Here is a 24,072-nt window from a genome sequence, read left to right on the forward strand (position 1 = left end):
CACAGGCCGCCCACTTCAGTTTCCCGGGTTTGGACTAGGCGAACGATGCCTAGGTGCGTTTGGAAAGGAACGTGGGCTTGGCGAGCGCTGACGTAGAGGGAATGGTGACCGCGGTTGGTGACGGCGATGCAGGTCGAAGCTCTGACTTGAGCACAGGTATTCTTTGATGTCGGACGGCCTTTTGCAGTTTCTCGGACACGGTGCGTTGATCGCAAATCCTCGAAGACCAGCTTGACGATATCGGCAAAACCGGTAAAGATGGCCAGCCTCTCCACAGTGGAAGCACAGGGGCCTACGTTCCGCATCTCGCCATACATCGCTTTTCCGAGGTCTTGTCTCTGTCGGAAGAGGTGCGCTGCGAGTTGCCTCTATGATATGGCGCGGGCTACGTGTTGTCGTTGCGTAAGTACCAAGTGTCTCGATGGGAGCACAGTTGGCAGCAGGCGGCCTGAGCACCTCAGAATAATTTACCGCGCGTCGTGTTGGTGGTGCATCACTCTGAGGCTCTCGTATGGCCAGCCAAATTTCGTCTCGGACAACATCCGCAATAGACAGTTCCGGTGAAGTGAGTGGCTGCAGCTTGCGTAGTTCTCCCTGACAACTGACCGTATGAGCTCCCGCAGAGTGCGAAGATTATCGGTAATGTTTGCCGAGAAGACTTCTGCTGATGTGCAGGCTACGTCACGATTGTATTGCCGGGATCTATGCTGTACCGTCGTTTCTATTGTTGTTGCTTCCGACCAAAACTCAGCAATATATTGTGCGCGGCGTATTGCGAACGAGTCCCGCAAACAGCTCTCGTTTTACCCCATGCATGAGATGACGCACCTTCTTGTCTTCAGTCATGTTGGGATCAGCTCGCTTGAACAGGTGGGACAGGTCTTCTATGTATATAGTGACAGTCTCGTTTGTGCGTTGATTCCGTGCACGAAGAGCTGCTTCTGCCTTTTCCCGGCGATCATTGTTGCCAAACGTACACAGTAGCGGCCGCCGGAACTCTTGCCAGGACGTCAAAGATGCGTCGTGGTTTTCGTACCACACTCGCGCTGCGTCTTCCAAAGAGACGTATACGTTGCGCAACTTGCCTGCTTCGTTCCATTGTTTTATGTTCGCTACCCTCCCGAAATGATCCAGCCAGTCTTCGGCGTCCTCGAACGGGCCACCATGGAACACCTTCGGTATGATGGGTTGGCTGACAATGAGCTGTGACGGTGCCATTTGGCTAGTCATGGTGGTGGCGTTCCTAGTCTCCGTCGCTGATGCATGCCCTTGGCACAGGGGGAAGTGGTCCAAATTTTGGTGAATCCCCTCCAATACGGCAACTGGTCTGTTGGTGTACCGGCGTAAGATCTTGTGGGGTATGGAATTGTAAGCTCTCACGGGGTATGGAATCATGGTGTACCGGCGTAAGCTCTCGTGGGGTATGGAATCATCTACCCCGGCACCTCCACCAGAAAATGTAACAAATGTAGCAGCCTCACAACAAGGATGTTCTATATACACGGTTTATTAAGGACGAACTTGTGCCCAAAGTGAACGACGCTCAGCAGTCAAAAAGATCCGAAGGTCGGTAGTCCTCGTGAGTCTCCGCCTCGATCACTCTCGTTTTCTTCTTCACGCACATTGGCTGTTCAGTGGAGTACCGTGCGCATGCAGGGCCGGCTCGTGCATTGCGGCCGGCTTAATCGCTCGTAGTCGTGCCATTAGCGTTTGCCTTCGTTCCCGTAGTCATGCAGCAATGGCAATTTCCTGTGGCAATATGGTGTATTTTGACCATTATTTGACACTTTGTAGTTCGTCATAGTTTGCGCGTAAACGCCAGAAGAGCACACTTTCCGGAGTAAATTTCCAGGCGTCGATTTCGGAGGTACAAACAAAGCAGTTACAGCAGTATCTCTCTGAATTTTCGCTCGTTACCGCAGATGTCCAGATGCAGATCTCATCTGTGTATATTGATAGGCAAATATTGCTTGGTAGGTGAGTATGGAGAGCGATCAGTGTTAGATTGAATAGCACGGGACTCAGTACACCACCCTGAGGGACGCCACGACAACTGAAATGTGCAGAAGTTTTCCCGGCCTCCGTACTCACAAAGAAAAATCACGTTTGGATGTAGCTGCGTATCCACCTAAATATTCAGCAAACAACTCCAATATATTTTATAGCGGCAAGGATGGCTTCGTGAGTAACGTTATCACAGGCTCCTTTGAAGTCAAGGATCAGAGAGGCGCAAACAGATTTATGGCGTTTTTCATGTTAAACGTATGTGATTAGGTTAACGACGCTATCGATCGATGATCGACCACGTCGAAAGCCAGCCATGGCATTTGGGTAAATCTCATGATACTCCAAGTACCACTGCAAGCAGCCGAGGATTATTCTCTTCATCGCTATACCCCCGCAACTAGCCATTGCAATCGGGCGATAAAAGGAGAGTTTCAATGGTGACTTGTCTAGCAACGGTACTAGTCGACTAGTTTTCCAACCTAAGGGGCCAGTGCCCTCTAGCCAACAATCATTATATTGAAGCAGAGCTATCTCGCGCGCTCACCCAGATGACAAAGGGCTCTGTAGGAGATTACGTCGTGTCCTGTTGCGGCGGTACGTTGGCAAGAAGCGAGTGCTGCCTTAATTTTCTGAATGGTGAACAGGAGGTCTATACAGGAATCCCGTGGTGGCGGACAACTGCTCGAAAGTGGTGAGCTGTTAGGTGCTGTAGTTTGTTCTGATAATCCGGCGCAGAACTCTTCAGCAACGTCCGCATCTGGTCGATTTTTGTAATGGGCTAAGGCTTTGAATAGTGAGCTCTGAATGAAGGATGACCGCAGACCGCGTACCGTCCTACATAACGGCGATAAAGGCTTACGAGGGTCAAGTGACTCGCAACAAGTAATCCAGCGTGGGAATTGTAGCTTGTGCGACCGACGTTGGATCTTCTTCTGCATACGTCTATCAAGTAGTCCGTAAATCTTCAATGTCCTTCATGCACGGTACCTTCTTTTAGCACGTCGTCGTAAGGCTTGAAGCCGCTCCAGCTCTAAGTGCGTGTTCATGCCTTTTACAGGGCATGAAATCGTACGCACAGTTTCTTGTACAGTGCTCTTGGTAGCCTCTTGTAAATTGGTATGTGTTCTTAGAACTGGTTTTTGATACGACACTGAATTTTTTCCAGTTCACTCTTTTAACCGTGTCGCGAACTTTAGAAGGCGACAATCTCTGATCTTGGCGTATGTTAGATTATGATCACTCACATGCGTTTCTATATCCGGAAACAATTCGGTATGCATCGCTAGGCTTCGCGAAACAGAAGCCAAGTCGAGACAGCTACGGTATGTGGAGTCAAGTAGAAATGTAGGACTGCCATCGCTTAGTAACGAAAGTTTGTTGTTGGAGGTAAAAGACACCAAGTTTCTGTCCTTAATGTTCGTCTTCTGACTTCCCCTAATGTATGATGAGCATTATATTTCTCGATGAAAACACACGGGTTAGGAGTTAATGCTATGATGTCTCGTAGTCTTTTGTGATCGAACTGACTTGATGGTGATAGGTATGCGACAACCACAGATATGTTAGGCCTCCTCATTTTCACTAATAAGCATACGAATTGATTTTCGTCATAAGGTGGTACAGGTTGAAGGATGTAAGTGAGGTCTCGGCGAATGAACACCACAACCTTGCTGCTTTCAGCAACAGTAGATGACTTAACAGGTTGGTATCCTTAGAGTCTTATTGCACTTGACAAGTTCGGCTCACAGATGACGATTACGGGGAACACATTGACGTACACAAATCGACGAAAATCAGCAATGCGCGATTTTGGTTTCCTGGCATTCCACGGCAGTATTGCTGCTTTACGAATGTCATCCATGTAAGAAAGTGGTGGGTTACGCATGGTATACTATAGGGCTGCCAGCACTGGACTCAGTGCGTCCAGTACTAGAATGTCCCTTTTGGCTGTCCAGGTATTCATGTTGATTAACAACATGTGAATGGTGTCCCCTAATGATCGCAGCAACACCATCACGCGATGATCTGGCTTCCCGACCGTTGCAATATATTGTGCTTGTTCTTGCGGCGGCTTCTGTTGAGGCTCATTAGACTATGTAGGCGGCTTCGGTTGAGGCTCAACAGATCGTGTAGGCTCAAAGAGTGGCCATTGCTTTGGTAAGAGAGGTATCCCAGTTTCTTCTCTTTCGGCGCAGATGTTTGCAGTGCGAGGAGCCACGCCTGACAATTTTACTTGAGATTCTGACTTTCTAGTTATATTTGGCACTGTCCTTCGTGAGGACCTTCAACGATGACGGCGCCTTCGCCTTACTTTTTTCGCAGCTTCTCTGTGAGTCGAGTTGCCCGGCACCGTTTGCCTTAGAATAGAAATATTCTTCTTATTCTGAAGGCAGCCATTGGAGGAAGCACTGTAAGCATCGTGGCAATTGGGGAACTTCAAAAGTTATTCGCACACAACGTGAGTTTTCCGGGCGACCAAAATTCACAATGACGTTGTTTTCACTCACTGGTTTTATCAGTACAGGAAAATATTTACTAGCAATTTTAGTATCTATATCATAGCTAACTCCTGTTACGGTGTCACAATCACTGGTATGTTGGATCAGACTGATGTTTCTCAGCTCCGACACATGCTGTAGCTTGTTCAGTGCACTCGGATTCTTCCTGTAGATTGCTGAAATATTCTTCCTCGTGTTTATCCTGATGTCCCTAATCTGCTTAGGCACAATGTTTTCCAGATACAAGGAGAGTGCTTGCCTGTTATGGACGTGTAGATTATGAGTTGTAATCTGCGGCACAAACAGAATGCAGTGAGGCCATCGCTGAGGTGCAGTTCTCACAGTGGCTGTACTTGATGCCGATGATGCGTTCATAATACTTCGTTTGGCATTGCGGTAGGATACAGATTCAGAGCAGTTTTCCAAGGACTCTTTGTCTGATGCGGAGTACTGCTCGGTGTCCTCGCTCTCATTAAGTGCATTACCACGCTTTCTTGAAGCAATGCCCATAGACGAACCGGTAACGAGCAGGACCTCCAGGGATGTAACATTCATCCTTGCGATGTAGGGGGCGGGAACCGCCGCTTTTGCACTGTGGAACGCAGAAATTCATGTAGCATCCGACACGGCAAGATGAGTTCCACAAGAGAATCACTTTCCTCTTCCTGTTATAGAGTAAAACTAAACTACTAGACCCATTCCGAGGCCACTGGAGTGCTACACACATAGGAAAATTGTAAAAGAATGAAAGAATGCGTAACCGAACTTCTATGTACAAATATAACTTACTATTTTGTGGCAATAAGCTCATAAAAGAAGTGCCTTAAAAGAAATCCAAAATAGAAAACGAATCTGGCAGTATCACTTGGCGTACTAATAGGCTTGTTCAATCAATCCTTATTTTTTCGCCCTGTATGAGGTGCTCGAAAAAACTCATGTAATGAATGCATCTACGTTGCCTTTGTTGAGCCTTCCAAACATCTGTAACAACTCAGCTAATATTCCCCCTGAAAAGGATGGTAATTTAGGTGCTGTAAAATATTTTCATAAGTTCAGAAGGTAAGGAAGAGTGCATATAGGCCGAAGAGATCAGTACATCATAAACCAGAATAAGTGGCTTAACACTTGTTGGCCTACATAGCGCACAATCAGGAAATTGGACTGATCAAGAGTTCCTGCAGACAATCGCAGCGTTTAAGCGGGCTAATAAATTTCAATGTCCATCGTGCAAAAAAATTCGCGAAGCTGTGCAATTACATCACGAAGTAATCTATATGAATTCAGATGACGCCAGCTCGACGTTGTGTCATACTGCATTGAAGCATTACGCTCGTAGCCATATTCCCATGACGCAATTGCAGGCTTCCTGTTATTTTGCTGAGCAACCTTCTGTGGTGATTATATATCACATCCACAGCTTTGGTACTTTTGAACGGGCATCTATGAATATCAAATGAGCTACTAGCATGTCGGAACAACCGAGTGGTTGCGATGCTCGCCTAAGGTTGCGAGCACGTAAATTCGAACCATGTCTCTCGAAGAAAATTCTTGCCAAAAACATTCGCTTTCTTTTTCCTTTCATCTCTATTTTCCTTCATTTCTTTTTCTCTGACCCTTTGTTCTCTTTCTCTCGTGCATAGCATTCATTGTACCTCATACCGGACAACTAGGCCTACCTGTTCTAGAAGTAAAAAGAAGAAGCAGACGACAATGGAGATGAAAAGAGACAAAAAAGGCGCGTGTCCGAACATGATGACGTTGATTTTCTATTTAAGACAGACGAACATGGCAGCTCGGCTGTAAAAAATTTAAATTAAACACATATCTTTAGCACTCACGCTTATATGGTCCCAATATATCAGTGCCTTTGCTTCACCTTGTTTTTATAGCAATTCATCTGTACCAAATCTACCAAATGTCAGTCCTTCGTTGCGTATATGTGAAGTCAAAACTTAAATTTCATTGTTTCCACTAGCCTTAGCCACACAAGATGTTCAACGAGGTGCTTTAATTATTCTCCATCTCTCACTCTCGTTTCCACGTCGTCAGTAAATACGACCACAGATTCTTCGCGTATTGGTACCAGCACCCTTCCTACGACCGATGTTGTATTGATTCCTTCTTAGACATTTTTTAAAACAAAAGTACTTTTTTTCAAACTCTGCAGAGATTGAGTAGGCGTTCATTTTTTTACTGGCATTCAAATCTGTGGTGGCGCACAATATATATGTTATGATGCACTCGTGAGAGATGGTAAAGGGTCCGTTACTTGGATTTAGCTGCACGCTAAAGAACACTCGATGGTAGAATCTTCCAGAGTATTCCAATAAGGCATGCCTCATAGTCATACCGCGGTTTCGAGAAGGTAAACATCAACCATTGAAATTAGTATTTTAAATACATCTATGCCCGTTAGCTGTACTATTTACACACCGAGGCCTCAGTTAGGAAATGTATCACACCACAGCTTACTTAAGGGAACCATGCGTAGATGCGAAGCAGAGGGCGCTCACTCCTACACTCGCAGTGGCTTTGACGGTGGCGCTCTTCGCGGCGTCGTTCGTGAGATAAATTCGGGGAGGCGCAAAGCACGCGCTGATTGTCCGGTGTTTTCTGCTGGAACGCGCGATTCACTGCTACTGGGCAATGAGAGACAGAATACTGTGATTGGAAACAGAAACCAACAATCCAAAGCAACTAATGCACACGCTGCGACGTTTGGTTGCTCAACAATGCGCAGTAGAAATTTCTCACCGGCATCTTCTCGGAGGTCATGATCAAGTGTCTATATATACAGGGTAGCCAGTGAGCGGCTGTGCAGCGGGAGCAGTTTTTTTTTTAAACAAGAAACTTGCTAGCAGATTCTACCTGCGTTGGCGTAGCGAGGTGAGAGAGGGGAAGAGGAGTCGGATATGCAATGGCGGTGTAAATGCTGAGGGGAGGATTGCCTTGAGAAGAGAGAGGGAAGCAAGTGCAGGATAGCAGACGCTCCCTGCGTCGGCCTTGCGAGTTGAGAGAGGGGGACGTAGAGAGAGAAGAGAAGGTAGAGTGGTCTTGCATGCACAGTAATAGTGGTTTGATTTGAGCCCGGCCCTAAGCTGCTTCACTGCTAAAACCGAAGTAGTTAGAATTAATTGAAAACGGGTAAGTGAAAACGAGACTAGCACACTGTCCCCAAATCTAGCAAAGGCAGTCATGTGGGCTGCTATTGGGCTGCCTAGTAGGTCTTTCTCCAAAAGATGGGGCTGGTCAACAACCTTCTTCTAAGTTAGGTATTACTGCACCCGATTCACGAGTGTGGTGCCATTCAGTTATGTCAACACCATGTGAACGAACCCGGACTCTCATTGACGAAGTCAACGGCTCCCCGTCTACCACTGTTTTTTTTAATATATCCACGATGACTCTTAAATGGCTAGAAGCGAACAGCAGCACACGATCATTTCGGTCGCTTCCTTTATTTCCTACATTCCTTTTTTCTGACTGCTTTTCGACGATAACCCATTTTGTCTCCTCGAATAGCTGCACTAATACAAACAAAAATCTTCAACACAATCACAAGTATAGCTTCCTGCTTTCCAGCATTTTGAAAAGAGCCTCAGTATATAGGAAGTCGAATGTCGTTGATTGAGACAAACAGTGAAAGCGAAACAATGTTACGATTTCGAAGATGGAGAAATGATGAACGCGGAGATGTTCGAATTTTACCGATGTGAAGTGATAAATGTGAACACACAATAAATGAGCATTCACTCCTTCTTTCTGCAGGGTATTTTGTCGCCTGTGTAACGTACATTTTCTTACTTTAGCATTCGAAAGTCACTGTCGAAGAAGTGCACAATAAACTTCAGTGAACCACATCACAGGTGTAAAAGTTTTAAATTATACACGTGATTCAATGTAGCCAGGAAGTACAGTATGGTGTACTGTCAAAAGGACCAATCGAGTGCACACCACCAATATTTCTGGCCCTCTAAGAGCAAGTGGATTAAGAAACAATCTTCATGCAAGATAATATTCTGTCAACAGGAGTCGGAACTTTTAACCACCAGTAGTCTTATGCATATATAAACAGCTATGAATTCGTAAGATAGCGAAATCTAAGCATAGTGCTCACGCAGGTGTTCCCTTTAACAGTGGACCCATCTGTAATACTACACAAAATTCAATGTTAAATTGAGAAATATATATCTTGCGCAATAAGGCGAACATGACAATTATATATACAAGTCATTTCACAGCACCTTAGAAGCAGTTTAGACGAATCCTTAGTAATTCAGCGTATAATCTTTTTTACATTTTCCAACAACCTCCTGAATTTTGTGACAATATACATGATTTGTGCAATTTCGGTGAGTGACATTATGACGGCTGTGACGACAGCACTATTCCAGCATGTGCTTCTTTGCACCAGTGATCAGCAAATCTGAAAACACCAGAGATATTGTTTTTTTGCTGTTTCTAGCACTGAGGTTCCATATATGTCATTTCTTGAAGTTCTCGAACACTAAAACGCCTTTTGCTTCGATTTGCACGCATAAACGTCGGCAAAAAAAAAAGAACATGATTTATTTATCGCAATATTTGCTTGGCAGATGGCGTATCGCTGTGGTGCTAATTAGAAACGCCCCTTCACAATTACCACTGCTGGTTCAATTTGACTTCCCTTAACCTGAATGACGCTTAGCAGGTTTTCTAGCAGTGTTGGTTGCACCTCTCGTTTCTGTTCTAATCCCCTCGTGCACACCCAAGTACATTCTCAGTTGACCCAATCGAAACATATGTACCTCAAGGATAGGCAAAAAAGCGCCGAGTGTGGACAGAGGAGTGAGCTCAAGGCAGTAGTTAGGTTGAACATATTATGAATTGTTGCTGTGAAGTGGCATAGAGTTCTCATCCCGTACAACGTCTTGTTACTTCTAGCTAATTTTCGATTCGATGATCAACACTTATGCTGATGCATGAGCAAGAGATTTAATAATACGGTTCCTACCATTTGATTGATTTAAACGTCCCTTTAGTTTATTTCCGATAGAGTGATAAAGAAATGTTCACTGCAAATGATGCCAAAGAAGAGTGGCGGTAAGATAAATGCAGAATTCAGTCTGCTCTAATTAGAATGCGTGAACATGTGTCGGGCGGCAGGAGTACATCCCCATTATGTACCAAGTGTTTCAGCGAATTAGAGCAGCGAAAGAACACGAAAAGTAAGGCATGGTAACGCAGCATTCAAACTCATGAATAATAAACGAGCCTCGTGTTCGAGAAAAATAACAACCGAAATCTGACAGATGAAACAGAGAAACGGTGAGCCAAGAACACGGCACAGTTCTGAATAATGAGATCCACTAATTGAGACGCAAACAGACGACAGTTGTCACTGGCGTTCGCTCCTTGTACGCATACCTTAATTCACTCCGCATGCTGCTCGTCGGTGACTATAGCCCAACAAAACGTACTTGGACGATTGTGTGCCGCCTTCGACTGGGCGTTATACTTACGACGATGCATCGCTATAATTTTTTTCGCCCGGGCCAACCTGATTTTTCTAAACACGGTGTACCTTCCCGGTTTGGAAACCACGACTTCGAACAAGTGGACGCTGCGCCATAACAACTTCACGTGAGAAACAGACACATATCTGTGTTTTGAATAACAAGGAATGTAAATGAAAGAGCGCGATTCACTTTCTTTGTTAATTCTCAAACTCCATGGAGGCAAATAGACAAATAACGCTAGAGCCAACGAAAAAGTTTTCATGAAGAGATGAATAGCAGAAAAGAAAATAAACAAAAAGCAATGTAATGGTGTCAATGATGTCTAGTACTTCACTAGCGACGAGATGGACCCTTTACCTAATACACACTAAAGAAATAATATTTTTTAAGTATTACACTATATTTAGGGCTAAGTAGGAAGGAAGCCATTAGGCAATGCCATCGTATTTATTTCATTTATTCACTTATTTAATTATTTATTCATATAACCTAAGGCCCATTTGGGCATTACAAGGGGGGGGGGGTAGTTACAATACAGCATGGTTATCTGCAAAACAGAAATATTTACACAGAACACGAAAAAAATAATAAAAAGGTAAATGCAGAAACAAATTTCGCACCAAAGAAGACATAGCAATGTCGCACTCAGTATAGCATGAAACGATGTGTGCGATAACTGATGTAATATTGGCACTAGACTACACGAAAGAAAGCTACAAAATGTTACGGTTCTACATTATCGAGTTATAGTCAAGTATTATTGGTAAAATAATACATCAATGCCACGTATGAGCTTGAGTCAGCTGGCAGTTTTGGTGTACCAGAGTCGCGGACACAGCGCGAATAATAAAATCTTAGCTATTCGCTTAGTTTAAGAGCTCACACAGGCTTCCAATTACATTCAAAATTTGACGAAAAATTTCTGCCAATACCGCATTTCAGTGGGTTCGAACCTTTCACTATTCGCGCCTATTAACTATATTTATGTAATTCATTCTTCCAACAAGATTTATTTACAGATTGAGGTTTCATGCTTAAAGCATGGGCATTATTACTACTGACGCCGCTAGTGGTAAAAACCTTATTTGTGTTCGTCGTGCGTAAGTTTGAAATACATCGCTAACTGTGCATCTATACTGCTCGCTGCTACCACATTTCATCTTTCGCAGCCGGAGAAATCATTACAAGTGTTAGCGTGGCTCGGAAAGCTTTGCTAATATTCCCACGATGAAAGGAGTAGATCGGAAAAAGTAATGCATTAATTTTTTGATAGTAAACGCACTGTAGCTTCTCATCATATGCAGTAAACGGTGACGTCATTAGTCGCAAAAAGCTGTGATGAGAGCGACCGTTCACGCACTTCTAAAGTCACATGTTATAGTTATTTTTTCACAAAATACCACTTCATGAAAATAAAAAAAGAGAGTTCAACATTTTAAAATCTTATAAAGTTGTAATAAAACAACACATTATTTTACGTATATATACTTCGAATACAAGGAATTGTATTGTATAAATCTGCAATTTACACAACACCACGGCATGAACAATGCAGTGGTCCACATCCACTCACACTCACAAATTATGAATTCTAAGCACCTATACGTAAACAGATAAACTAATCAGTTGAGAATCATGAAACAAAGAATATAACCGATTTTCTAGTCAAAATACAAGAGAGTTATTTTACAATGCAGCACCAAGACACTAAAACAACTAAACAAACAATGGACAGTATTGTTGTACTAAAATTTTGTTAGTGTAATGTACTGATTCCTTCCCTGCATGGCCTCATCACATTGTAGTGAAACGCTTTCTGATAAATGTATTCCATGTGTTCTTCAGTGCTTAGCATGCACCTCAGGAATATGCGTACTTTCTCAAGTAACACTTTAGGAGCTCCCAAATGCCTCAAACATTTTCGTGAAAATGTCTGTTGGCAATAAACTCTACTAAGCTAAACTAGCCTATTCAACATTAAAAAGGCGAAACTGAAAAGAGAAAAAGATCTGAGCATTTTCTATGCCTCCACCTCCAACTTCTCGAAGGCAAAGGCTACCTTCTTTGCTTTTTTTAAACTTGATGTATTAAACCTCCCACGCCTCTCTTCACAAATTTTCTGGTAATAATGGAATCGTTTTCAATGAATCTGGAGTGAAAGGCATGGCAAGCCTTCTTTCTGCACCACAGCTGGCTCCGAGTTTTGCTCAGCATCTGGGAAAGGCCCACAAAGAAACAAACAATGATGACACGTGATAACGTAAGTAATTGAAGTCACAGTGATGGCGTTATGGCGTCATATATGGACGTCACAACACGATTGCTTCCTACCACTCGTGCTGACGCCTAGGACAGAGGACGCTGCCGCGGGATGCCGGTAAATTTTCGAATTTCACGAGGCCACCAAAGAATAGTCATTGAGGTAAGTGGGAGCTAACGATCATGTTAATGAGGATGTTTTTGTTGAGAATGACTTTCCAATAGAGAAAAAGGTTCTGGCTTCTGTGTGCGACTGGGAGGATCTTTTACGCAGTTAAAAGGATGACCATTTCACATGCATTTTAGCTCGAGCGAAACGCTTATTACTACTTTGTTGAACCCTGACGGTTTTAAGATATGTTTTTGTAGACCCCTTCAAATACGTATAAAGAAAGTACAGAATATGTCGGCACAAAATTTTCATGAAGCTTGTCTAGTTAACATGCGTAAGTGGACGCAACCTATTCAAACTGAGAAACTTCACAGCACACCAGACAATTCACGAAGATTTACGTACATCATACATCGCGAAGGAGAAGACTTGAAGACTGCCGTATATATATATATATATATATATATATATATATATATATACAGAGATAAACTTACACATTTGAACGCGTCTACGTTGCCACGGAAGCATTACCATAGGTGATACAACTTTAGCTTCATGTCCTGAATGTTTCATAGCGATAACAAAAATATGTAAAACAAAGTTGTCACCAAGCTTTCGTGAGTGAAAAGGACAATAGGTGAACAGTTAGAGGAATCATTAAAAGCTCAATGAAAACTAAGGAAGGTATATAAAAGCTATCCGGGATGAAAATTATATTCACAAAAGTGGAAACATGAAAGGGCTAGTTTGTGTTGAAGTGTGCACTATATTTTTTTGAACTCTTTAAATTGAATGTGAATTGGTAATCCAAAGATTAGACCTTGATGGCTGTCCTGCATGCACACTTGTGTGAGCGTGTTTGCGCAAAAGCCTTGTGATGTGGACTGAAGCACATATTCCTAACGCATGAACCGCGACTGTTGTCTAACGCCGAGCTTCCTTCAACGACGATAGTTATAGCACGAGAACAAAACGACGACACAGAGACAAGAAGGGACGAAAGACAAGAAGGGACGAAAGACACTTCTTCTCTCTGTGTCGTCGTTTTGTTCTCGCGCTATAACTATCGTCATGCCATACCAACTAGCCGTAGCTGCCACACTTCCTTCAACGCTTGGGTTTTCGAAGGCTTAATTTACCGCACTTCCCTATGCTCAAAAGGCTTCCGTGAAGGGTGTTTGATTTCTATTATTAGGCAAACCATATTGTTCCTGCAAATAAAATACGTAATAACGTTTTATAAGCGATTAAGCATGCATATAGGAGTGGAAGTGCACGAAGCTATTCATTAGCAGAGCATAAAGAAGAAAATATCTGTGGACTCTTTTCCAAGGCTTTCAAAATTTTAGGTTGCGCAGCACTTCCAGAATTTCTTGTACGTTAGCGTTTATTTTGATACGCTTCAAACTTATGAAACGCAAATAGCGTTTTTTTAGAAAGTTTTCTGCGTATTTCTGCGAATCGAGCCCACTTTTTTAAATTCTCGAAAGGCTTCTCCTACTATTTCTTTCAAAATTACATTCACTTGCGACCTGGCGTTACTCTGGCGTATATTGCTTTCAGATTATACGTGAAAGTGTGTTGGTAAATTAAGAAAACGTTTCAGAAAAGTAGGCCCCAGTAAAAAGATCGCGTTTAAACAAAAAAAAAGACAAATAGGGGCGTGAATACATATAAAACATTGAACGAAGAGAAATGATGGACGCCTTGATATTTTTGAGAGTTTCAAGGCGTCCCGTGTACACAGTGGCGTATGAACAACATGAAACAAAAACCAAATAATGCACGATGGTGAGAAACGTAAGGTAACACTTCCGTGATTGCTGCAGCGCTACTTTAGCGAGAAGAAGTGGCCGTGAAAAAGAATTCATCAGGGTTGACCGAGCATTTGCTGCTGCGTTTTGAAAGTGATGCGACGTACGCGACGAGATTGTGACATTCATGTCGTGAGCAGCGAGTCATATTCATCTAACCATCTTACCATATCGTACTAATTTTTGGGCACGCCAGATAATTGGACAGACAGACAGACAGACAGACAGACAGACAGACAGACAGACAGACAGACAGACAGACAGACAGACAGACTCCAAAAGTGCTTGCAGTACGCGAAGAAAAGCTTCGCATATAAAACTTCAACGTGCATGAAAGAGCACGTCAGTGTAATTCGATAGGGATATGACGATGACCTTCGAGCCTATACAAACGCTCGACAAAAAGAAATATTTATTTCAGAAATTTGAAATGTGGTTTGTTTCAAATCACTTGTGCCGCCTACTTATTTCATTTGTCTTATTTCGTGCTATTTAGCACATGTGCACGTGCTCAATAGTTTAGCTTTCCTTCCTCTTTTTGTGGAAACGTTGCTCTGCTGTGCTATAGCAGAGCATTCTTTGTTTCTTCAGTTCGTGTTAGTGCCTGGTTTCGCTCATTTGAAATGATGGCATTTTCGGATTGATTCCTGTCTTATTCCGGAACGTTTCTGGATTGATTTTTGAACGCTCGTAAACTCAAAGTTGCGTTCACCAGAATGTGCAGAAACAAATTGTATGGCTATTGGAGGCGCTATGTCATATTGTTACATTATGACAGACCCTACGCGTAGGCAGACAAGCCACTGTAGATATTGCCTGCGAAGAAAACAAGGCAGTAAAGTTCGGAATATAATCTTGCCGAGGTGGTGCAAAAATGTTCCTTGCTTTTAAAATGTGATTGAATGAATCATTTTTGAATGTTAGGATCAGGCGGATCGACGTTTCACTGAGCAGGACGTTGTTGTTTTTTTTTGGCCTTTTGCAGTTCATATTTAGCATTCACCGGAACGTTGTTTTTTTTAATGTTGCTATATCAGCAATTTCTCACTTTCCTTAAATTATTCATGGGGAAATTACAGATGGTGTCCTTTAAAAGTGGACATTCTTTTTCTCGTGACGTGAACGACACTTCTTTATTGATGTCATGATGGTTTGTCACCATGCTTCAACTACTCCATAAGATTGTGCTCCCTGTTATTTCAACCATTTTCGCCCAATACGTATCAGAATTTTCCAAATAAATTGAATTTGGCCTATTCGGCAAATGGGCTCTCACATTATCCCACAAATTCTACATAACGCGGTAACTTTGTCTCAACGTCGTCCGTTACTCCGTTAAAAACACTCAATTTCCTGCAAGAAGCTTACGCCAGTGCTGGATCACTGTCTCATAGGCTTCGCCTTTTCCCCAGATCAATCACTTGCTGTGGCGTCTCCTACTGCACATGTCACAAACTTATGGAGGCCTGTTTTATTCATAGCACACAAAGTAGGCGAACATTTATACAGCTTAAGAAGTACCCCTTTTTACGTGCACACTACAAACGGCTTGCGAACCACGGGTCTTTTTCCTTTGGGGGGGGGAATAGGGGGGGGGGGGGCGTAGCGCACAACTTGGTTTAGCGCTACGCCAGTGTAGTTCCTCAGCTAATGTTTTGGTTAAGCCCAAGGGATTAAGACGGTTGGCTTGGTACGTACATCATCTGAGGTGTGAGGGTCTGCATTATTATCAAAACAGGTGCATTAATTAGTTGTTGCCACCGTATACTACAGCCGCTTAAATTATACGGGCTCACTTTCCCTTCTTTTGTGTCACGTCGTGTTTTCAAACAGAAGCTGTACGTGAGTATTTCCACAGTATAGCGCCTAATCTGAAGGAGGATCAGCGAAGCCAGAAAACTAACGATGACTGCTAAGCACATGCATGCCTTAAAAGTAATTCTGAACCACTCTCCCTACGGGAAAAAATGCAGACAAGCGAAACCTGGCGTGTGTGTCCTAAACTTCTTTATTTCTTTATATTTTTTACTTTGATCTGTATTTCTTTATTTATTATTTTTTTTCTTTTCATTGCTCTTTCTCTCCTTCGTTCTGTCGTACTTACTTTCAATCCTCATTTCTTCATTTGCTTTTTTTTGCTGTGTATATGCGCATTGCGGCTCTGCTTTCCTCTATCTCCTCTAAATTACTCCATCGCCAGCGTCTCGTTTTTCGTGTACAAGGCCGCTGCTACAGCAACTGAAATCTATGGGTATTAAAAATGGGTGCATGAGAAATAGGAATTTTTTTACAGAGTCAAATACGAATCAATTAGTGATGAAGCTGAATCGAATACAAATACAGAGAATATATTGTAAATAGCTTTTCATTAGTAAAGAAACAATTATCACTGCTGGAGTCGACAGGTACGCTAACAATTTTCGAAACAGCGTACCAATTTTGTAATATTTTATTTTCAGCAAATATTCACAAGGCCAAGAAGGGCACGATTACTTTGATTCGAGCAAAGTTTAAAATTATTTATACTCAGCAGCAAGTGGAACCTTCCAGATGCTTTGTAAATATAAACTGAAATATAGCAGTGCCTACAATATTCAAGGCGATACTTTGCGAACAGTTTTGAAATCAAACTGATACTCCAATATTAAGCAATTTACCGAAGTTAATGCTGTAATGAATACCACAGCGCGGAGAGTTGATTGCGGGCATTGTTGCATCTGCCACACTGCATCTTTAAGCAAAACGCTTTCATCTTGTGATCAATATGGCATCGATAGTAGCGTAACTACGAGGTCTCCATGGACCTGGACAATTAAATGACATCAGAGAAGTTAGCTCTCAATGTTATCACGCCCTTATGCATGCGCACAGAGGAGGGGGGAGGGCAGGAGGGCAGCCATTCTCTCTAGTCACCTAAGTAAAAGGCGGCTCAAAGTTAGCTCCACACATGAACACAGTAAAGAATGGGACGTTGTAACTAGCGGTTGGAGGAGTGCAAGGTTCGTGCCATATATTGACATAATAGAGAAGGGGGCCACTGTAAAGAACCTCACCCCCCTCAGAACGAGAATGCGCACGCATATGCCCCATTCTAATATGTTCGAGCATTTCTGTCATTGCGGAGTGTTCGAAAACTATTAGGTATTCCTAATGTACGCTGTTGATTTGGGTATCCAATCAAATACAACGCTATTAGATTCGTTAGTCGAACTTAACAAATATGGCCACACTTTTACACAAGAAGCTTCGCTTTAATTCTCGTAAAAAAGAATACCGAATTTACAAACTTATTGCCTAACTATCCGGTACACGAACAAACTATTTTCAATCATCGAGATCTGTCAATATGTGGAGATCAGTGACGCAAACTGATTGTAGCTGCTTATGAACATTCATGACGATCAAAAAAGTTATTCAAGGTTCAAATACTCAAAAGCCTAAATGAAAGTAATACACGTCCGTGTAAACTTGAAATAATTATAAACCGGCAACTTGTATGCAAATAAATAATCTGTCATTGCTCACCCCTCTGCTCTACAAATTTCTCTGAAAGTTGCTATTCATGCCACAGCATTATCTAACCCTTTAAAACACTCTGTAGTACAAAATTGTGTGCACCACTTGGTTTTGTTGTTTGCATTAGCTAAAAGTAAACAAATACCAAGATTTATTGGGGTTCTGATGAAGTAAACCTCTTGCATATTGCAATCGTCTCTATGCACCTTCATTTTTATGTGTACTGTCGTATATGGTCCTTTCTTGAAGACACTGGCACGCCCAACGAGTCGTTCGACTTGCCGCTTTCAGAGAGCCGTACACGAAAATCATACATGTTTTTTTTTTTCAAGATGGTCATTCAGAACATAAATTTACACCACAAATAAAACCTGTGGTTTAGCTGCTTATGCCCAAAGAGAGTATCAATGACCTTAGAACAAGTAGATATTTCATTTCAAAGCAGTTTGGATCGGGTACTCTAAATTACAAACACACATGTTAATACACCATGAAATTACTTTTGCTTGACTACAATACTGGGTAGATTTAAGTAATGTTGCACTGATAGGACAAATTTTTACAGTTCATCACAGGCGGAGTCTGAAAAGGCTAGCTAAACTAGGACGCAAGGCACCTGCGCCAACAACAACAACAAAACAAAGAAATCGTTACGCATACATTCACGATGTTAACTGCACAACGTTGTCGTGCCTACGGTGAAGCCTTTCAACTCCCTAAGGTGTTCGCAAGAAAGCCAGAAGTGCAAGTCTCACCGTGCATCAACGACCGCTGCAGTAAAGCCCCTTTGTCACCTAGAACAAATGAGGTTTTTGCCTTATAGACACTTTTTTTCTAACCTTTCGTCAACAAGACCGAGTTCCTAGTGTCAGCCAAACAAGAAGTAATGATACCGGAAGCGATACGAATGCGCCAGTTAACCAAGATGCAAGAAAACGTAATAAAAAAAGTGATGTTCACTAAGGCTCGCTAAGCTCAGCTTTGTTTCAGTGCTATATAGGCAGTGACAATACGTGACGTGGCGTATTTTCCTTGGAACCAGATTGTACACTTGGGGCTCAAGGCTAACAGCGCGAGAAAAACACACGCGAGCGACAGGATAGAAACAAATGAGAAAAGCGCTGCGCTTAAGTATGCACAACCAACTTGCCAGTCAGCTGCTTGACTAGTAGACGTGACCAGGTTTTGCTATCGCTACAGTAGTTTTGCTAACCTAATACTATAAAATCAAATATAATAAATAACAATCGCTGTGACTTTGCATTTCAGAAAAGCGATATGATTAGGCGAGATGGCGTAAAGAAATGCTCCTGAAATGTAGACCATCAGGCTTTTTTCTACTAGGACCGACATCTCACAGTGCATATGTGATGTACAACTTTGAACTCACCAAAATGCGGTCGCTGTAACCGGGATCAAACTTGCGACATTCGGGTCCGCCTCGGGCTCCGTAACCCCAAATGCAATGCAGCCGACAACCGACGGAAAGATATGCACAAGGTGCAAGACCCTTTCCCTGCTGATATTTTCTGAATTATTACACGCGATGCGTGACATGCATCTAATGGCAATGTTCATTTGCTCAATTTCTATAATATCTATGAAGAAAGACTCTTCGAATTTAATGGAACGAAATCATGGAACGCGATTCTCCTTGAGTATAAAACTGCACGTTATTAGGACTAGCATGAAAGTCCTTTTTTTACTCTTAAAACACTAGTAATTTTGGTCTGTCTATCTGTCTGTCTGTCTGTCTGTCTGTACATTTGTCTGTACATTTGTCTGTTTGTCCACTTTTAACAGCATTGGGTATTTGAAATGGCTGACCCCATCCACAGCGCCCACCTATGTTTCTCAAGATTTAGCGTTCGTACTTGTGCAATTGCCGATTAAAAAGCAATTATTGCGCGTGTCTGGTGCACCATAACAAAAGGTATATATTCTGCATGTGAGCCTTCTACTAGAAAAGGCATACATAAGTAATTTTAAGGACCGTAGCGCTTATCACGCTGTGCTGATCATCCAACGCTTGCACGAAAAGGCGAGTGTTTCCAACGCTTTGCTAAAACAAAATGGCTGTGGCACCTACCCGTCGCCTTGCGTTCTACACCTTATCACCTCTGCGGCGGGCGCGCACACCCGTCTCAGAGCCACGCACTTCGTTTTTGAAAAACAATTGGCTCCGTATCTGCATTAATCTGCAAATGTTGTCGAAAGCCGATAGTCTTGCGTGTGGAGAGAGTGAAAAAACGTTTATTTGATGTACTGCTGAAAAAAATCCGTGAATGGTATTATGGAGGCGCTGCGTTAGAGTGCCTCGAGCGTGCAGCGGAGGTGAACGAGCGAATCAAGTCACGTCACACGTGAGACATGATTGCTATCTGGCAGTTTTTTTCAATAACAAAGTCCGTGGCTCTGAGACCGGTGTGCGCGCCCACCTCCGAGGTGATAAGGTATAGAACGCAAGGCGACGGGTAGGTGCTACCACCGTCACGTCTTAGCAAAGCGTTGGAAACACTCGCTTTTCCGTGCAAGCGTTGGATGGTCAGCGCAGCGTGATAAGCGCTACGGTCCTTAATGTTACTTATGTATGACTTTTCTAGTAAAAGGCGCACATGCAGCCTATATACGTGTTGTTATGGCAGAGCGTCGTTTATATTAGCAGAATGCCGTTTAAACAAAAAGAGTCACCTAGGAGACAGAAATAATATCGGGCTGTCCCTCCAAGAGCTGCACAAAGACGCCACTGTTCTATAAAACAAACATTGCGTCATAATTGGCCCTACGCGATGAAGTTTTCCAATGTGACTGTTGCACCAGAATTGGAGACCTTGCGGATGAAACAAGTCAAACTTTACCATGGCTGGATATAATGCGAGTGCGACACGCCTGTCTCGCACCGCCATGAGTAAATGGGCCACCGACGCATCCACGGGTCTAATTTTCTTTGTACCCCTTGCAGTCGTACTGAGCCACACTGGGCCATGCAATGAGGCGTACGAAGTATCATCTGGCCAGTGCACAAAAAACAGAGTTACTGTCCCCTTTCTGGCCAGAACAAATACTTAGCGCCTCATTGTTATCCCAGGCATGCAAACATTGGTCTCTAACCTTTGACGTTGCTGCTTCTGTGTTGCTCCGCTTGCACAGATAAAAGAATGAGCGCTCCGGCGACTCTGGCGTTCACGGAAAAGCAAACACTGGCCTTTCAGACGTACAGTTACGACCAGGTCTGGGTAAAGCGTGCGAGCGGCCGGCTTTTCTATGCGGCGCGACACCTAACGACAGTTGCGAGTTGTGACGTCGCGTGTACAATGGCATGCACGGCCCTACAGACATGCAGGCATGCTCTACACGGCTGACAACGGTGGAAGGTGTGCTTGTTTAGCCGAAGAATCTGAACTCTCCTGGGGCGCTTTTGTCGCATATGTTCCATACGACGAAGCGCGTTTTGATTGCTAAAACGCGCCCACATAAACAATGCTCGCTATGTGGCCGTTTTGAGGCGTGATATTACATGAAGCTTTGGAGAGTATGTAAAGAGGCAAAGCTGCTGGTAAGGATCAGGTAACATAACATCTGCTAAAAGATGGAGGACAGCTTGTGTTAGAAAAACTAGCCACCCTGTTTACGAGGTGTCTCCTGACGGGAAGAGTACCAGAGTCTTGTAAGAACGCTAACATCTTCCTAATACATAAGAAAGGAGCTAACAAGGACTTGCAGAATTACAGGCCGATCAGCTTTCTCTCTGTAGTATACAAGCTATTTACAAAGGTAATTGCTAGTAGAGTAAAGAAAACATTAAAATTCAATCAACCAAACGAACAATCAGAATTTCGAACAGGCTACTCAACAATTGACCACATTCTTACTATCCATCAGGTAATAGAAAAATGCTCAAAATATAACCAACCACTATACATAGCTTTCATAGATTACGAGAAGGCGTTTGATTCAGTAGAAATATCAGCCGTCATGCAGACACGGCGGAATCAGGGCGTAGATGAAGTGTATATAAACATTCTGAAAGGAATCTACAGGGGTTCAACTGCTACCATAGTGCTTCATAAAGAAAGCAACAGAATACCAATTAAGAAGGGTGTAAGGCAGGGGGACACAATCTCCCCAATGCTATTTACCGCGTGCTTACAGGAGGTTTTCAGAAGCCTAGAATGGGAACAGTTAGGGATAAGAGTTAATGGAGAGTACCTTAGTAACCTGCGCTTCGCCGATGACATTGCATTGCTGAGTAACTCCGGGGAGGAATTGCAACTCATGATTACGGAGTTAGACAAGGAGAGCAGAAAAGTGGGTCTTAAAATTAATCTGCAGAAAACGAAAGTAATGTACAACAACCCCGGAAAGGAGCAGCGCTTCGAGATAGGTAATAGTGCACTTGAAGTTGTAAAAGACTATTTCTACTTAGGGCAGGTAACAACCGCAGAGCCTAACCATGAGATTGAAGTAACTAGAAGAATAAGAATGGGGTGGAGCACATTCGGCAAGCACTCTCAAATTATGACAGGTAGATTGCCACTATCCCGCCCCGCCGCGGTGGTCTAGTGGCTAAGGTACTCGGCTGCTGACCCGCAGGTCGCGGGTTCAAATCCCGGCTGCGGCGGCTGCATTTCCGATGGAGGCGGAAATGTTGTAGGCCCGTGTGCTCAAATTTGGGTGCACGTTAAAGAACCCCAGGTGGTCTAAATATCCGGAGCCCTCCACTACGGCGTCTCTCATAATCATATAGTGGTTTTGGGACGTTAAACCCCACATATCAATCAGATTGCCACTATCCCCCAAGAGAAAGGTATATAACAGCTGTATCTTGCCGGTACTTAGCTACGGAGCAGAAACCTGGAGACTTACAAAGAGGGTTCAGCTTAAATTGAGGACGACGCAGCGAGCAATGGAAAGAAAAATGGTAGGTATAACCTTAAGAGACAAGAAGAGAGCAGAGTGGATTAGGGGACAAACGGGGTTTAAGGATATCATAGTTGAAATAAAGAAAGAGGAAATGGACATGGGCCGGGCATGTAGCACGTAGACAGGATAACTGCTAGTCATTAAGGGTAACTAACTGGATTACCAGAGAAGGAAGGCGGGTTAAGGGGAGACAGAAGGTTAGGTGGGCAGATGAGATTAAGAAGTTTGCGGGTATAAATTGGCAGCAGCAAGCGCAGGACCGGGTTAACTGGCGGAACATGGGGGAGGCCTTTGTCCTGTAGTGGACGTAGCCAGGCTGATGATTATGATGATGATGATTACATGAAGATATGATAATGCTAACAGCTGCTTAAAGAAAATTTAAACAGTCACAAAATCTGAACGGCCACAAGGAGTGTGTCGTTTTTGCAGGCGTGTTTTACCAGTCGAAACGCGCTTCGTCTAATGAAATGGTTATGACGAGATCGCCGTCAGCAAGCGCAACTCTTTGATTAAACAAGCACACCTTCCAACGTTTCATCCGTGCAGAGCAGGCCTGCTTGTTTGTAAAGCCGCGCATGCTTCTTTGCATGTGACGTCACAATGAGCAGCAGCAGCCACCAGGCGTCGGGCCACAGAGCAAGGCCACCTGCTGGCCCGCTTACCACAGACGTGGCCGCGGCTGTATAACCTGCGTGGTTTATGAGCGACGAAAGTGAGTGACAATGATAGGGTGGAGATTTAAACAGCTCCGAATTTTCAAGAAATGAATGACAGGTCACCAATATAATAAAAGTTTTTTTTTCTGTTTTTTTTTCTGAGGTACTCATACATGCATTTCTTTCATGCCATACGAATATCTAGGATGCTAGCCGCACAAGCAGAAAAAACAAAGGCAATGTTCATAACCTGATTGATATGAATGCCAACCAAGTTACATCGGACTTTTCACATGCAATATATTTTCCCGCAATATCAAGGGCACGCTGACGCAAGAATGTGTTGTTTTTCTGTTACTTACAAAAAAACTACATTTATTTTAGATACCTATAAGGCAAATGATAAAGACCAACTTTCACTCAAGGGCTTCAGACCGACAGTTGTTTGCACTCTCGGAAATTTATAGGTACAGGAATTCGATCTATTGGGTACGGCATTGTAAAACTGTCCCCGAAAATTACAAGGACATAGGAAAAAGACAACACGAGCGCACAGTTTAGAAATTTGCTTGGCGGCGGAAAATAATCGTGTTTGTTCGCTTACTTGTCTCGCAGTACAAAAGCGAAATCGCCTTATGATTATTTGCATTATAAGACATTTAGGTGTGACAAAGGTTTGTATTTTCTTTATTCTGCGTTGTGAAAGCAATGCTCAAATGTGATGCGGAAAAACCTTTGCACTGAAATTGAAAGACTCGAAAAGGCTAGCTTCTTTGGGACAGT

General features: G+C 43.2%; 1 long non-coding RNA gene across 1 annotated transcript in view; it reads right to left on the reverse strand.

Moving 5' to 3' along the window:
- LOC142765613 (uncharacterized) overlaps positions 1-20,951 on the reverse strand; it is a 62,387-nt gene extending 41,436 nt beyond the window's left edge. Inside the window, exons 1-2 of the long non-coding RNA XR_012884330.1 lie at positions 20,819-20,951; positions 18,463-18,501 (exon numbers count right to left, since the gene is read on the reverse strand). This is a non-coding gene — a long non-coding RNA (uncharacterized LOC142765613). The remainder of the gene's footprint in view (positions 1-18,462; positions 18,502-20,818) is intronic.
- Positions 20,952-24,072: the final 3,121 nt, after the last annotated feature.

The sequence above is a fragment of the Rhipicephalus microplus genome, chromosome 6, assembly GCF_043290135.1.
Source record: "Rhipicephalus microplus isolate Deutch F79 chromosome 6, USDA_Rmic, whole genome shotgun sequence".
NCBI classification, from domain to species: Eukaryota; Metazoa; Arthropoda; class Arachnida; order Ixodida; family Ixodidae; genus Rhipicephalus; species Rhipicephalus microplus.